The 17,113-nt window shown below is 33.4% G+C and overlaps 1 long non-coding RNA gene across 1 annotated transcript in view; it reads right to left on the bottom strand.

Annotated features, from left to right (window-relative positions):
* Nucleotides 1-289: 289 nt before the first annotated feature.
* LOC116273163 overlaps nt 290-17,113 on the bottom strand; it is a 62,714-nt gene continuing 45,890 nt past the window's right edge. The window contains exon 4 of the long non-coding RNA XR_004181626.1: nt 290-407. This is a non-coding gene — a long non-coding RNA (uncharacterized LOC116273163). The remainder of the gene's footprint in view (nt 408-17,113) is intronic.

The following is a 17,113-nucleotide window of genomic DNA, read 5'->3' on the forward strand; positions in this document are numbered from 1 at the left end:
TTATTTAGAAGAGCTGCTCGGGATCTAATTAACTTTATATGGGGGGAAGTTCTGGGAGGCATTTGCAAAGGGTTTTGGTTACCAAGTAAAGATGAAAAGGATGAGATAATGAGGAGAAGGACTTGAATTGTAAATAAGAGGGACTGTACCAAGTTTTTGACTTCATGGACAATACATGTAATATGGCTGTCATCAGTGTAAATATAGAAAATATCTATGAATTCATGTTTTCTCATATCTTTCACCTGTTGTTTTTACTGCTTGGAGGGAAGTCCAGGGGGCTTTACATGGTAGGGTGCCTTCTTACAGTGGCTCTTACACATGATTGGTATAGGGTACAATCTACAGTTGTAGCTTGCTGCCTTGATTATTTTTCTGCAACTTGCTGATAGCAAAGAGGGGTGCATCTACCAAAAGAGAATAAGATAACAAAAGAGGGAGTCAAAGTGATGAACACATAGAAATTGAATCAGACATATGTGAAACATTCTTAAATATGCTTTACCTTTATTTCTGATGACCTGCAATCAGGTTTTTTTTTTCCCCATTGAAATAAAAAGGAAGAAAATAGAAAGAGTAGAAATGCTCCTATGCTTCTTGGAATGATAGGAGGGGACAAGTAATTGAGGGAGTTCTTGCTAAAAGACACTAATTTCCCCTTGAAGTAGCAGGCAAAATCATTTGTTGAAACTACAGGGAGGCTGGGAGTGGTGGCTCATGCCTGTAATCACAGTACTTCGGGAGGCAGAGACAGGTGGATCACCTGAGGTCAGGAGTTTGAGACCAGCCTGGCCAACATGGTGCATCCCCATCTCTACTAAAAAAATACAAAAAAAAAAAAAAAAATTAGCCAGGGCATGGTGGCGGGCACCTGTAATCCCAGCTACTCTGGAGGCTTAGGCAAGAGAATCACTTGAACCCGGGAGGTGGAGGTTGCAGTGAGCCGATATCGTGCCATTGCACTGCAGCCTGGGTGACAAGAGCAAGACTCCATCTCAAAGAACAAAACAAAACAAAACAAAATAAAACAAAAACAAAACAAAATAAAACAAAAACAAAACAAAACTACAGGAAATTGGGATAATTTATTAAGAAACACAATCTCCTTTTTTCTCTTTCAATAATTTTGTTTATCTAATGATTTCTCAACAACAAAACATCATAATGCACCAAGGTAGAACATGCCATTGAGTGACTCATTCATGTCCTTCAACAAGTAGAAAATTTTGCAATAATTCTAGTTGTGGGGAGGAACAAGAGAAAGACAGAGAGGAAAACCAAAACAGACAGAGAGAGAGAGAGAGAGAAAGAGAGACAGACAGAGAAAAGGGAGAAGAGAGAGACAGAAAAGAGAATTCCAGTTAGAAACAATCAGAAAGATAGGCAATTTTGATTGGTACAATAGGAACCATAAAACCTGAATTTGAAGGGCTTTTCTATGTCATGGTGCCAGCTTTTTGTCACTCATGTGACCTATGCTAGTGCCATGAATATTTATTCTAACTCTTTAGAGCATTTTTCATCAGGCTCTCTTTCCTAAGACTTCTATCCAAGGACTTTTTAAAATTCAAAACCGAAAAGCATGGAATAGATACAGGAACCCATAAAATAATGACATGAATTTTGCACATCTTTCATAGAGGGTCATTTTCTATGATAATAAACTTGGAGCTTTTGATCAGTCTGCAACCTATTCAGGGAACCCAGTGAATACAACTTAATATAAAGGTTTAGCTGATTTCTTTAAGAAAGTATTGGTCAAATTTAGGTATGCACACAATTGACAGTCTATTCTTGAGAGCCAGATAGTTTGTAAACATATCAAATAAAATTGAAGAGAAATGAAGGCAGTATGAAGTACATCTTTGCTTTTTTCTTGAAAAAATTGGCAATTTATAGTCCTAGAGATAAGAAAATGAAGGATGTCTGTGGAAAATAGGCATATGTCAGTGTAATTAAAGATAACTCAGTTGCAGAACATGGATGAATTCTTACAACAGAAAATAATACTAGAGCTTGCAAAAGAGCACAGTTTTCCCTCTTTGAACTAGGGTTGCTATCTATGAATGAGTAACTCAGGCTGAATGTTTTTCAAAGTTTTATATGTTAGACTCTGCTTGCAGTTACACGTATATTGTTAGTGGGCATGCTTGAATTTCTGATAGACATGGCTAACCATTCTCTGCTAGATTTTGAAATATTTTGTATCTGAGAAAACATAATTAAAGATGCCTGTTTATTAGTTATTTATTAGAGAAATGAAGTTGACAAATATGAGAAAGTATGCTCTTTCCTCCTCCAAACTTACCACAGAGGATTTTTTAAAGTTTGAAGATAAGCAGAAAATTTTATTTAAGTTTATTTTCTGGTTTTGTTTTTTGCTTTATTTGACCTCACTAACTTTAGTCATCCATTCATCAGAGTGATGTTTTGAAAACTGTAGTCAGCAAAATGAGCCAGAGTTTATTTCTGTGTCATGGTTGTGGTTTGTAGGTTTCTAGGATGGCCTCAATGATTTTCACCTCCTGATATTTAAGGCCTTGTATAATCCCTTATTCTTAACTGTGAATATGGGGTATGTGCAGATGCTGGTAGTTGGACAGATGGCAGTGGAGGTCTGTAGAAACCTCCTCAGATTGCCTTAAGTTTTTTGACAAAATAGGGAGTACTGTAATTGGCTGAGAGTGGTGATTTATGGGGTGAGAAGAGAGAAATTGTGAATTAGTCGTTTAGGAGAGTGGGCATGTACATAGACAGACAGATATTATATAATTGACTAACAACATTTGGAGTTCATAGAAGTGGGAGTTAGCTATCTGAATATGGGGATTCAGACTCTGATGCAAAATTTAACTCAAATTAAAGACTGCTAAAACACATAATTATAACAAATTTAGTTAAAATACCTTAATAGGCTTTTATTTGCAATTCTAGAATCCAGCAACATCTCATTCTATAAAGTAGAATGAGTGTTCTGATGAAGTGAGCATAGGAGCTTGGCTTTATAGACAGACAAAGGCTGAGGAAAGCAGCAACAAAAAACAAAAGCAGATTGGTCATTACAGAGTTTTCCTTGGAAATATTATAGCAGAGTGGACTTTCTTAGCATTCCAGCTAAAACAGGGACTGTTTGAGGATTTGGCTGTTATCCCTTTCTCTCAATTTCTTGGAAAGTCAGATGAATAACTCAGTTTTAGCTTAGTGGTGTGGAACTTCTGCCTGAGTAACTCCAATTTGGTTTGGTTTGTTGAACCTAGTGCAAGAGCTCAGTCCAAACCAATGGCCTCCTATAAAGTTTATTCAAGACCTAAACTTAGCTAAAAATATAAAATTATTAGAAGAAAACACTACGGGAAATCTTGATTGCATTGGCAGTGATTCCATGAATGTGACACCAAAAGCACAAACAACAAGGAAAAAATTGATAAATGACCTTCATTAAAAGACAATCTGCTGAATGGGGGAAAATATTTGCAAATCATTTATCTGATAAATAATTAATATCCAAAAGATATAAAGAACTCTTTAAACTCAAAACAACAACAACAACAACAAAAACAATGACAAAAACCCAACCCAATTTAAGAAAATGGGCAGGAGACATAAATAGATATTTCTTTGAAGTAGATATACAAATGTTTAACAAATACATGAAAAGATCCTGACCATCATTAGTCATTAGGGAAACACACAATGAGATAACCACTTCACACCTACTAGGATGGCTATAGTACAAAAAATGGAAAATAAGTGCTGGCTAGGAGGTAAAGAAATTGAAACCGTCGTGCATTGCTGGTGGGAATATAAAATGGTTAAACATAGAGCTACCATATGTCTCAGCAATTCCATTCCTAGGCTTATATCCAATAAAATTGAAAGCAGGAACTCAAGTAGATATTTGTATACCAATTTTCATAGCCAAAAGATAGAAACAATTCAAGTGTCCATCAATAGATGAGTGGATAAGCAAAATAAGTTATATACATTCAGTGAAATGCAATGCAGCTGTAAAAGGGAGTGAAGTTTTGATATATGCTGCAACATGGATAGAGCTTGAAAATATGATGCTTCATGAAATAAGCCAGACACAGAACGACAAATATTGTACAGTTCCACTTGCATGAGGTACCTAGAATAGGCAAATTCATAGAGTCAGAAAGCAGAATGCAGGTTACCAGAAGCTGTGGAGGGGAGAAAAGGGAGGTTATTATTTAATGGGTATATAATTTTTATTGGGCATAATGAAAAAGTTTTGGGAAGTGGTGGTGGTGGTGGTGGTGATAACACCACATTTTGAATGAATTTAATGCCCTTGAATTGTGCATTTACAAATGGTTAAAATTATTAATATTATGCTATGTATATTTTACCACAATGAAAAATAAGAACCCATCTGAGGTTTTTATTTATGAATTTGAAGTGAGTCTAGTCAGTAGAGTTGAATATTTTCTTTGCATCACATTTGCAGAGGAGATTGACATGGCAATGAATAATTGAGATAGTTTACATCTGATGGGAAGATACTCTACTATTGATATGGAAAAAGGCTTTGTGAATTTAGAGAACTAAGAGTTTAGAGTGACTTATGGTGGTTGAAAAGGCTTTATGAAGGATGTAGGATCTGAATAGAGCCCTGAAGGGTTTTAGTATTTGGACATATGAGAGAGGAGGAAATTAAATCTTGGTGAGGGAAACAAGATACATAAGTCTTGGGTTCTGTAATTAGCATACCATATCCCAGGGTAATGGTATGGGCTAAGTATAAGCAAATAACTAATATAAAGTATTAGATTAGGACATGGAAAGTGGTGTAAAGCTGATTTTTAAAAAGACTTTGAATACTAGGGTGAAGAGTTTGGACATTTTCTCCCATGAAAGCAGAGGGGTGATGTGATACGTTCAATATTTTAGGACAGTTATATGAGTGGCACTATACAGGGTAGATTAAAGTGAAGTAATAAAATATTAAACAAGAACTTCAGAGAAATGATTTCTCTTCCTAAATCTAACAAAACTAGCTCTGTGACTTTGGAGAAGTCACTTAACCTCTTTAAGCTTCAGATTTCTCATCTGTAAAATTAAGGGATTTAATGCTTCATTATGACAGAATATTATAAAGTCATTTAAAGGTTATACCTTTAAAGCATATTTACAATTTACTGGTATTATGCTTATAGTAAATATTAATTGAAGGAAACTGTACACTAAAATTTCTGTAGAGGAGTCCCATTAAAAATTAAAACTGCTTGTATGTGTAATTATGAATATTTTCACTTTAAAAGGGATGTAAGTAAATGCAGCAAAATCATAAGGGTTTTGTATAAGAAGTGGTTTCTTCATTATATTTAATGTTTTTATTTTTTCTAAATATAATGAGTATACACTATTTTTTAATTAGAAAAAATACTCTTTTTATTGTATTGAACTTGGGATTCCAGAACTTTATCGTATTATTGTCAAGGTATGGTAGGGACCCAATGTGGGAAGATGGTTATACGTATGTATAGAAAGAGACCTGAAGAAACATCTGAGGGAAATGGGCAGTAATTAGAAGTCCTAATTAGTAATTAGGTGAGAATTAAAAGTCTTCTCACAATCTGCTTTCTTTTCCTTCAGTTCCTTTACTGAAGAGGACCTCTGGAGAAATTTCCATTTACTGAGCATGTCTGACTCATTCCAAATTGATTCTCATAAATACAACTGGACTCTGACCACTATTTGGCAATTCAGTTATGTTTGTCTGTTTTACACAGTGAATACTCTTCACACTGTCTATTCCAAAGTTTTGGCTCTCTCCTTAAGATACCTAATTATCTACTAAATTCTTTTGTCTTTATTTTCACTTATGATAAAAATTTCCTAGTGCAATATGTTAATTTGAAGCTTAATCTCCCCCTTGTATCGCATGTAACTATTAATAGTGCCTCATTTCACTCTGAATAGTACATACAGTCCGGAAAATCAGTTGCATGTCACCATAACTTTAGGAAACATACAAAACCATTTTGTAGTTGTATTGGGGGTTCCCGAGAGCAATTTCAATACTGGTGATTCACTAGAAGGACTCCTATGACTCAGAAAAACTGTTACACTCAGTTACAAAATTATCCATTTGTTACAACAGGATATGAACTAAAATCAGCAAAAGGGAAAAGGTAAAGGGGTCAAAGTCCAGGAGGATCTAGGCACAAGGTTCCAGCTGCTCGCGCCTAGTGGAGTTTCCTAGATGTACTAATTTCCCAGTAATCATGTGTAACAAGGAAGAAGTGTTGTTAAACAAGGAAGCTTACTTGAACCTTGATATTCAGAGTTTTTATTTGGGGTCAGTCACATTAGACAGATCTTTCTTGGGAATATGCAGGGTTTGAGCAACTCAGGCCTGCTGTGTGAACACTTTCCTGCATGATACTTTATGTGAGAATTCAATTTTCTAAAGTTCTCACCTTGTAGCATCTTAAAGTATTTTTATTATTTTCTCATGGAGGAAGGAAAGGCATGGTGAAAGTAACTGTGATTATGAAGTGTCCACAAAGCACCTTGCTTAGGGTTTGCATGAATTATTTTATTTAATTTTTATAATTATTCCATTAATGAAGTGTTGCCTGCTTCGAGAGATTATCGTATGTCTCTCTTCTTCTTTTCTTTTCTTCTTCTTTTCTGCTAATTTCTTCAAATTAATACATTGTATGTTTTTCAGGGATCACTACCCAAAATATTATTCTGAAATTACTTTCCTAAGTTCCTAGAAGTCATTTATGTGAAGCTAATATTCTTTTTCTGACTTTTTATCTTTCTTATCTTGTTACTGCTGCAACAGGTGGTTGATCACGTCCCTCTTGAAAATCTCTCCTCCCTTAACATCAATTACATTCACTATTTAGGCTTTCTTCTTACCTCTCCAACTTGTCCTTTGCTAGTTTTATGCTTTTCTTTCCCATTTTTGTTCCATTTGATTCCTGGAAATACAGAATATTAGATCATTTGAAACTCCTCACACTATAAAAATGCTAGATAATGTATGGCAAGCACCCTTTGAAATGAAGAGATGAGTTTTCAAGAAAGCAAGAACTTTCTAGAGGTGTCCTGTCTTGAGGGCTAAGTAGTTGTTAACACTTTGACTGTCTTGTGGAATGTAGACTGTTTGGGTTTTGATAACCATGTCAGCTAGATGCTGGTGAGTAGAACTGATGCCTATATATAAAGTGAAGATTTTCTAAGGGCTCTATCAGTGAAATAATATGTTGGTGGAAAAAATCCCACGCACCAGCAAAGAAAAACTGCAAGAAAGCATTCTATTTTGGCCTGGATTTAAAATACAATTTTTTTCTCATAACTCATAATAATAAATCTGCACTTATTCAAATAGCATTTGTATTATATTCATGGTTTTGGAAGATTTTAACCTGAGAAAATAACATATAAAGTAGTTTTGTGATAGTACCATCCCTAGGATGCTTGGCAGAAGCAAAACCTGTCTGGAAGGGAACTGCCCTCAACCAAGGCCTCACAAGATTCTCAGAAATAAATCCTGCTGGACATGAGTTTACACTCCACAATTCAAAATTTAACAAGTAAATAGCATTTCTGTAAAAAGAACAAACATCAGAATTAGGCTCTTCTAAGAGCTTTAGAAAATAGAATGATCAGATAGACACTACAAAATAGTCTCTTATGTTTCCTAAAATTACAACCAACATACAATTTGTTCTCCATATGGATGTGCTTTTCAGAATGAAATGGAGCACTTATTAATAACTGTACACAGGACATGTGTTCTAATTTGGCATTGTTCCGAGCCAGCTGAGATCTGTGGTTACTCTAAAATAAATCACTCAATATTTTTTTTACTTTAGCCTACTTATACATTGATAAAATAATAAAGTATATTCACTTAAATTATTCTTTTTCATTTATAATTTCCATTAATTCAGATTGAGGTGTTTCTTAAGTTGGTAAGTTCTTACTATCTTGCTGTTACTTCTTTGCAATACATATTTTTCTTAAGATGACTAGTTAGCCAAATATACACAATAAAACAGTGAATAATGGGTAAGTGAAACCATTCATATGGTGATATCAAATAATAAAAAGTAGTGGCAACTTATATTCTGTAATTAGTATGATAAATAAAGATATAAAGGGTGAGGGTGCTTGCTTCTTTTGCTTTATTTTGGCTAAAAGTTTCCAAATTTTTAGGTTTAAGTAAAGCAAGATACAATTAGTAGTGGTAAGAAGAATGGAGGATTCTTGAGTTTTTTTCCATGTAACCATGAATCATTTTACTTATTTTATCCATAGACATTGTTTTATGCAGACACTAATGTGAAGTCCCTTGTAATGAATCCTCTAGCAACTGATTGGGAACATCTGCTTTATATAAGAGCTTTCCCTAGAGATCAGACACCCAAAACAGATTTCTCCAAAGCCCAGGGTGTATATGAAATTAGATTTATTTTCATGGTAGTGGAGAAGTAGGTGAAAACAAATTGGACTACAAGAATTATTTCTCTTACTCCAGGAGTTGGCAGTCTCTAAAGACTGCAAAACAAATCCACCTATTTTTGTACAACTCAGGAACTTAACATGGTTTTGAAGTTTTAGATGTTTGAAGAAGAACAAATCAAAATAAGAATACTATTTTGTGTCAAATTATATGAAATTCAAATCTTAGTGTCCATAAATAAAAGTTCTATTGGAATACAGTCATGCTCATTCATTTATAATTGTCTATGGTTGCTTTTGTGATACAATATCAGAGTTGAATAGTTGCAACAGAGACCCTATAGTCTGCAAAACCTAAAATACTTACTATCTGACTCTTTGTAGCAAAAGTTTGTTGGTCCCTGATATATTTAGTCAGGAAAATGATATGTTACCTTTCTCTTTTTGTTCTATGACTGTTATAATCAGAAATTTTCACAAATCTGAAGTGAAGTTAGTCTTGTGAGAAAGCTTTGGGTTAGTATTATAAGTCACTGAGCAATTCAGTTTTCTTTCAGTGCACTAACCTTTCTGTTCTTTCTAACTTACGGTTCTAATATCTGGCATCTGAAGTACATTTTAATAAGATTTTCTTTTCACTAAATTGTTTAAATAATGACAAAATAGTAACATTCACATGAAAACTATGAGACACATCTTAACATTTGTATTTATGAAGAGTTTATCTTCCTCATAACAGTAATACTCTAAGTTTGTGCTTCCAGTTTCACATGATTCTGCAGTAAGAATCAAGGAGGCAGGTGCTTTCCCTCTTTCTGATCTGTCAACCCCAGAGGATTGAATTATGTCCTGAGGCCTTTTACTTCATGGTAGCAAGGAACAGAAGCAGCTCTAAACCCCATGTTCTCACATGAAAATGAACAAATGTAGAAATGGGAAGGACTTAATTCGTGTAACTCTTTTAGGAAGGATAAGACTTGTTCAAATCATCCTAGAAGATTTCCTCCTATTTCTTATTAGCCATGGTTTTTAAAATGACTATATCTAAATGATCCACTGGGAAATATTAAACAGAACACATCAAAGGTTATCCACTTGGATATTCAAACATCTGAATAACCAAGAATTTCTAAGCAAAGATGAGGAAATAGCAATGACTGTTGAACAAGCAATCAAGAGTATCTGCCCTAACTTCTAAATTTATATTCCTATTTCAGTAAATTTCCATGTAAAAATGCACTCTTTGTCTTGAAGTAAAGCATGTACATTAATAAAATATGAGTTTTATGAAATCCTAAAAGAGGTAAAATCTCATGAGTAAAAAGATACTGCCAAGAATGTACAAATATGAAATTAATCCCAATAAAAAAGACAAGGAAAAGGAATGTTAACATACTTGTATGGCCAGAGAATTGGCAAAGAAAGGTCCTTAAATTTGTAAAAAGTTCAAGTAAAAGGATGTAAAGGTAGGCACACAACCAAAAAAAATGGGACAGAAATTAAATTGTATGACTTGTGCTGTCCTCTTTGATTCTCTTAAAAACTGAGTGTAGTCGTTGAGGGTAGGTATGAGTTTGACAACATGGATTAAGCTCCAATATTGCCACTATTCATAATTGTGGGACCTGAGAGAAGTTGCTTAATAATCTTAATTTTTGAAGTACTCATTCAATAAATGGGTGTAATAAAAATAACTAATATGAAGTTTTGAAAGTTAGCTGAAATAATAGACTGCAGTGCATGGAAGTTTGTGTTGGTTGGTTGACATGATACTTATTTCCAATGTCTCTTATCCCTTGCTCTCTCCACTATTGAGATTAGATAAGCCAAATACTATCTTTTCCATCCTTTCCTACAGCTAAGGTTGGTTCTGTAACTCTATTTTGGCTATGAAACCTAAGGAGAAGACTTTGGGGGATATTACTGTAAAAGATTTCTTTCTTTTTTTTTTTTTTTTTTTTTTGGGTGTAAAAACAGATTGCACATGCTATCCTTCCCACACTTTTCCTGACTTCAAAATTGATTCATTTATGCATTTAGCATATATTTACTGAATGCCTACTGTTAGAAAGGCACTGTTTTAGGTACCTGGAACACAGGTATATAGAAATAGACACTGTAACCAGAAGATGCAGAGGGGTATTTTAGCTTATGAGTTTCTCATTGCTGTGATTATTTCTGGGATACTTTAGAGGTGCACAGAGAGCTGAATCTGCTGTTCCCTTTGCCATATTTAGGTAAAGAAAAGTTAAATAAGATGGCAACAGTGCTGTCAGTATAATTAATTTAAGCCTCTTAAACACCTCCTTTCTTTTATCCCACTGCTAGTCCTTAATACCTTTGTGATTTAGCTGACTAGATTTTGGATATGCTCTTATCTCATGATTATATGCACTCTCTACTAAATCCTGACACAATTGTGACCCAGGACTTTGTCTATTGTATGTACTCCATGGCTGAATTAAAGCTACTTCTCTGTATTATTCTTTAATGAGAAAGTTTTGTCCCTTCTGTTTCTGGCAATCAGAGAAATTATTGGAGACGTTCAACTGTTAAGTCAGATAATCACATTGTGAGTATGTGGCAGAGACAGTCTCAGTCGATGAAAGAGGGGAACAAATAATTTTTCAGTATTTTTAGTATTTTTAGCTTTACAATTCATGGACTTAAATATGAATATCATTCCAGCAAAGTTATATATAGCTGTGTTTTTAATTTTTTAGTGGTGTATTTTAATTTAGTGAGTTAAAGGCGTATGTTTTATATGTATACAAGGTAATAGAACATGTAGAAGGCTTAGCAGTAATTATACTGTCTGTAATTCTTATGAATCTGTGTGTTTCTTAACTTTTTATTCAGACATGCTTCATCTATCATTATCGAATGACCATCTGTGGAGAGAAAAATAAGCCTGATGTAAAGGTTATAACGTTACATAGAAATCAGCTATTGAAACATCTAAAAACTTTTAGAGAAAAAGATGAGATACTTAAGCCCGAAAGATAAATTACCTCAAACAACTCTCATCTTCCATTACTACATCTCATGTAGAAAATTAGAAATCCAGATGTTAAGATTAACTCTTTATTTTTCTACAAGTATTGAAATGCAATGACATTTGATAACTTTTATTTTGTTAGTCTTCTAGCTGCTTTTTAATTGACTCAGAGAAATGTTTCATGAAGATAAAGTCATATGCACATATGGTATGAGCTTTCCTCAAGTTTTCTCAACTGAATTTTAATCTAGATTCATTGAAAAATATAGTCCTATGTAAATCAGCATACCACTGTTTTATTCACCCAATGTTTTACTAAACTCTAATAGAACACAGAATGTTTTCTTATAAATTAAGAGAACAGTTTTTTAGACATTTTATATATGACAGTATTCATTTTACTAAAGCTCTTTCATGATAAAAATGTTTATCTTAATGGAATATATAAAGCTGTGATATTTCATAATTATAGCATAATTTAAGTCCATATGAAAGAATATATAAAATGATTTTCTAAAATCAATAGACTAAGGGGAAAATGAAGAGGAAAAATAATCTTCAGTTTTTAAGGCTATCTTCTGTACAGAGATTAACACAGAATTTTATAGATTGATTTAAAATGGAATAAAATTAAATATGTCATAATTGCTTTTTACTGATTTGAATTTGATTTATTGGACCAATTGAGGACACTTTTCTGCAATTTTTGTTTGTTTGTTTGTTTGTTTAGTTTTGTGCCATGGTTTCTGAAAGGAAGATAATAATGACTTAAATTTGACTGAAAGTAGTTCTGGCTTAGATTCATGTTTTGAAGTATCAATACAAGTTCATAATTTATACCATATTATAGGCAAATTTTTCGATCTCTTCTTACAACATTGGTGTCCTATTTTTAGATTGACCAAATGGGCAATTTTACAAAAAATTCTTTTCGGAAGTACCACTCAGCATAACCAAGAAAAGTGAACATCTCATTAGTAATTGGAGTAACACTTTTAAAAGCATTGCAGTATTGTGAAGAGCAGATGATAAAGAGAAAGGAATTTACTGGAGCCTCCCATTTGAGCCTTGTAATTTAATTTAATTTTCTGAATACAGTAGTCCTTCCTTAACCACTATTTCACTTTCTGTGGGTTTCAGTTACCTGTGGCCAACAGTGATCTGAAAATATTACAGTATATTTATAGAGAGAGACAGACAACATTCACATAGCTTTTATACAGCATGGTGTTATCATTGTTGTATTTTATTATTAGTTATTGTTGTTAATTTCCAGATGTGCCAATTTATAAATTAAACATTATTGTAGCTATGTATTTAAAGGAAAAATCATGGTATGTACAGGGTTCTGTAGCATCCACAGTTTCAGGCATCTACTGGGGATCTTAAGAACTATCCCCTGAAGGTAATGGGGGGACTAATGTGTAGTATTAAGAATCTAATAATAATAAACACACCCAATTAAAACTATTATTAAAATTAAAAATTATATTGCTGAATGTTTAATAGAATTAAACATCTTTATTTAAATATTTATTGGAATTGAATACAGATGAATAATGGGACACTTCCATTCCTCAGCTCCTCCCTACTTCCTCCCAACAATTGAAAAGCCATTTGACATCAAAATAAGACCACACAATAATTACCTAAGGGCTTTCATCACAGCTTCTTCTACATTACTCAAAATAGTACATATTATATACTATGAGTAACATAAATGAAATTGTTGTTTATAGGAAATAATGTTACAGAAGAAGAAAAGAATATTGTCATCTGATAAACTATTTTTGCATTATTCTCATAGATATGTGGAAAGATGAGTGATTTAAAAGTCTTCTAAAACACAGCTCTGATCATGCCATTCCCTAGCTCACCAACATTTCAAGGCTCACTATTGACTATTATATAAATGCAAAGTCTTCGACCTATGTATTATGGCATCTAACTTTCCTTTTCAGTTCTATTATTTTTTATTCTTCATTCGCTCTGTATTCTAATCCTCTACTGTATCCTCTACATGCCTTATGCTTTGCTACGTAAGAACTTCACTTATGCTCTTTCACGTATGAATACTTGCACCTATTTAGCAAAATCCTGCTAACTTTTGTACTCCTATCTAAAATGTCCTCTTTTGGGAAGACTTTTCCCATCCATTCTTCCAAGCAGATGATCTTTCTCACTATTTAGAGCCCCACGGAATTAATGGTACTAACCTTCTATCTTGCATTAAAGGCATCTATGTGCATTCGTCTCATTTCTACTTTCCATTCCATTGACATTTCTTTGAGGTAGAACTTGAATATTTTTCCTCTTTGTATCCCCTCTAACACAAATATACTAAATAAATTATGCTGTATTGAACAAATGATATAATATATGGCAACTTCTTTAACTTGTTTTCTCAGATTAGTCCTCTGGAATATAAAATGAAAGATCAACTATTGACAGGTGATTCAATTTGGACCAAATGATTACATCTTTGGTTTATCATAGTGTTCCAGAAGAATAAGGACTTAAAATTCAGATTTCTTTGGTTGTGGAAATAAGAGGAAATCTATGTAAATGAAAGAATGGTCAAAATATAAACATTTCCCTAAATCCTGGAGCTGAAGTGTATTTAATGTAATATATCATCCCTTTGCTCACTCTGATAATATTAAAAAGCAGCTCCTCTGAACAAAGGCACAGTGCTAGATGTGGAGAATAATAAACTAACCTATTGGGCAACATCACTCTCAAAAATGACTTGTTCACTGTGCAACCAAAATCTTTCAGATCTTGGCTCTTGACACTCTGTGATGCATACTTTAAGAGGAAACAAAATAAAAGAAAAATAGAATTGCTTTTCTTACTATCTCACTGTATACCTGAAACAAAAGGCACTTTATGTTTTTATGACATAATAGCTTTTTTACTTTTAATATATTTCTATTATATATATTTAAGGTATACACAATGATGTTTTATATGCATATACATAGTGAAATTATTATTGCAGTGAAGCCAATTAACATATCCCTCATTTTACATATTTTTTTGTGTGTTATAAGAACCACTAAAATCTACCCTCAGCAAATTTCCAGTATACAATGCAATATTATTAACTATCATCTTCATGCTGTACTTGAGATCTCTAGAATTATTCATCCTATATCACTGAAACTTTGTACCTTTTTACCTACATCTCTCCATCTGTACCCATACCTCAAGTAATCAACTGTTTTACTCTGTTTTTTTTTTTTTAAATATTCCACACATAAGCAAAATCATGCAGTATTTGCTTTTCTGTGACCAGCTAATATTATTTGGAATAATGTCCTTCAATTTCAACCGTGTTGTCGTAATAAGATGTTTTTAAAGACCTGATAGTAGTCTACACACACACACACACACACACACACACGCACACACACACACACACACACAAAAACCACAGTTTATTCATTCATCCATTGATGGACAATTAGGTTGTTCCCATATCTTGGCTATTGGGAACAATGCCAAAATGAACATGCCAGTGCAGCTATCTCCATGAGGTACTGATTTTATTTTTTGGGGTGTATATTCAGAATAAGAATTTCTGGGTCATATGATAGTTCTATTTTTAATTTTCTGAGGAATTGACATGTTACTTTTCATAACAGCTGTACCAATCTACATTTCCACCAACAGTGTATAAGGGTTCTCCTTTCTCCACACCCTCACGAACACATACCTTTTATATTTTTGGTATTTGCCGTCCTAACAAGTGTGAGGTGATATTTCATTGTGGTTTTGATTTACATTTCCCTGATGATTTGTGATGTTGAGCATTTCTTATATATTCATTGGCCATTTGCGTGTCTTCTTTTGAGAAATATCTACTCAGGTCCTTTGCCCATTTTTAAATGGAGTTATTTGTGTTTTTGCAATTGAGTTGTATGTGTTCCTTATATAATTAGGACATTAATCCTGTGTCTATATATAGAGTTAATATACATACACATGCACATATATATAAGGATATACACTTATCCTTATATATTGTAAGAATATATACATCTATAGATTATCACTCTATTTGACTTTGCATACCTATAGCTTAGCTCCCACTTATAAGTGAGAACATATGGTTTTTGATTTTCCACTTCTGTGTTATTTCACTTTGTGTATGTGTATATATACATACACACCTATATGTATCTGTATATATATACATCTGTATGTCTATATATATAACCCTGCATATATGTATATGTATATAGAAGTATGTATAGAACTATATATAAATATATAGTTCACAAATATTTTCACCCAATCCATATTCTACCTTTTCTTTTTGTTGATTGTTTCATTTGTTGTGCAGAAACTTTTTAGTTTGATGTCGTCCTACTTGTTTATGTTTGCTTTTGTCACCTCTTCTTTTGGTATCCTATCCAAAAAAATCATTGCCAAGGCAATTTTCTTAACTTTTTTTTTTCCTGTATGACATTTGATCCTTTGAGATATATCCTTGGGATGCATGGATGCTTCAATAAACACAAATTAATCAATGTGATATACTACATTAACAGAATAAAGGATAAGAAACATATGATCATCTCAATAGAATCATATGGTCATCTCAATAGAAAAAGTATGTTCTCACTTAATAAGTGGCAGCTAAAAGATGAGAACACATGGACATATAGAGGGGAACAACACACTCTGGGTCCCATTGGAGAGTGGAGGTTGGGAGGAGGGAGAGAATCAGGAAAGTTACTAATGGGTACTAGGCTTAATACCTGAGTGACAAAATAATCTGTGCAACAAACACTCATAACACAAGTCTGCCTATGTAACAAACATGCAACTGTATCCCTGAATTTGAAATAAAAGTTAAAAAAAATAGCTAAATGATAAAAAATAAAAAGCCTATGAGAAAATTCAATATCCTTTTATAATTAAAAATTTTCAACAAATTAGGTATAGGAGGAATATACCTTAATACAGTAAAGGCCATATAACTCAAGTACACAGTAACATTTTACTCAATGGTGAAAAGCTGAAAGCTTTTCATTTAAGATCAGGAACAAGACAAGGATGCCCACTTTTGGCACTTTTAATCAATATAGTGCTGGAAATTTTGCCCAGATCAATTAGGCAAGAAAAATAAATAAAATGCACCCAAATCAGAAGGGAGGAAGGGAAAATATCTGCTTTCAGATGGCATGATTTTGTTCATAGAAAACTCTAGGAGATGATCAACTAGACATAGCCAGGAAGTGCCTCTCCCACAAAAAAAGTTTCATAAGGAGAATGCTCAACTGGAGTCATACAACCTACCTAACCTGATCAGACCACTCAGCAGATCCTATGGAAATACTACATCCACATCAGGCTACAGAAAATATTGTCTAAATTACAAACAAGCAAAGAAAAACTAACTTATCCCTACAAATATCTCCAGAAATCTTTTTATCAAAGAAATCTGTTTGTGTGTGTGTGCGTACGTGTGTGTGTGTGTGTGTGAGACAGACAGAGAGACAAAGAAAGAGAGAGAGAGAAAGAAGCAGAGTGGGAGAAAGAAAGAGACAGAGAAAGAGAAAAAAAAAGAAAAAACAAGACTTCATTCCACTGATGACAAAGTCCCAAGAATTTCTCTCTCTCTTGTTTCTCTTTCTTTCTCTCTCTCTCTCAGGGCTCACTGAG

The sequence above is a fragment of the Papio anubis genome, unplaced genomic scaffold (genome assembly GCF_008728515.1).
Source record: "Papio anubis isolate 15944 unplaced genomic scaffold, Panubis1.0 scaffold41, whole genome shotgun sequence".
Classification (NCBI taxonomy): Eukaryota; Metazoa; Chordata; class Mammalia; order Primates; family Cercopithecidae; genus Papio; species Papio anubis.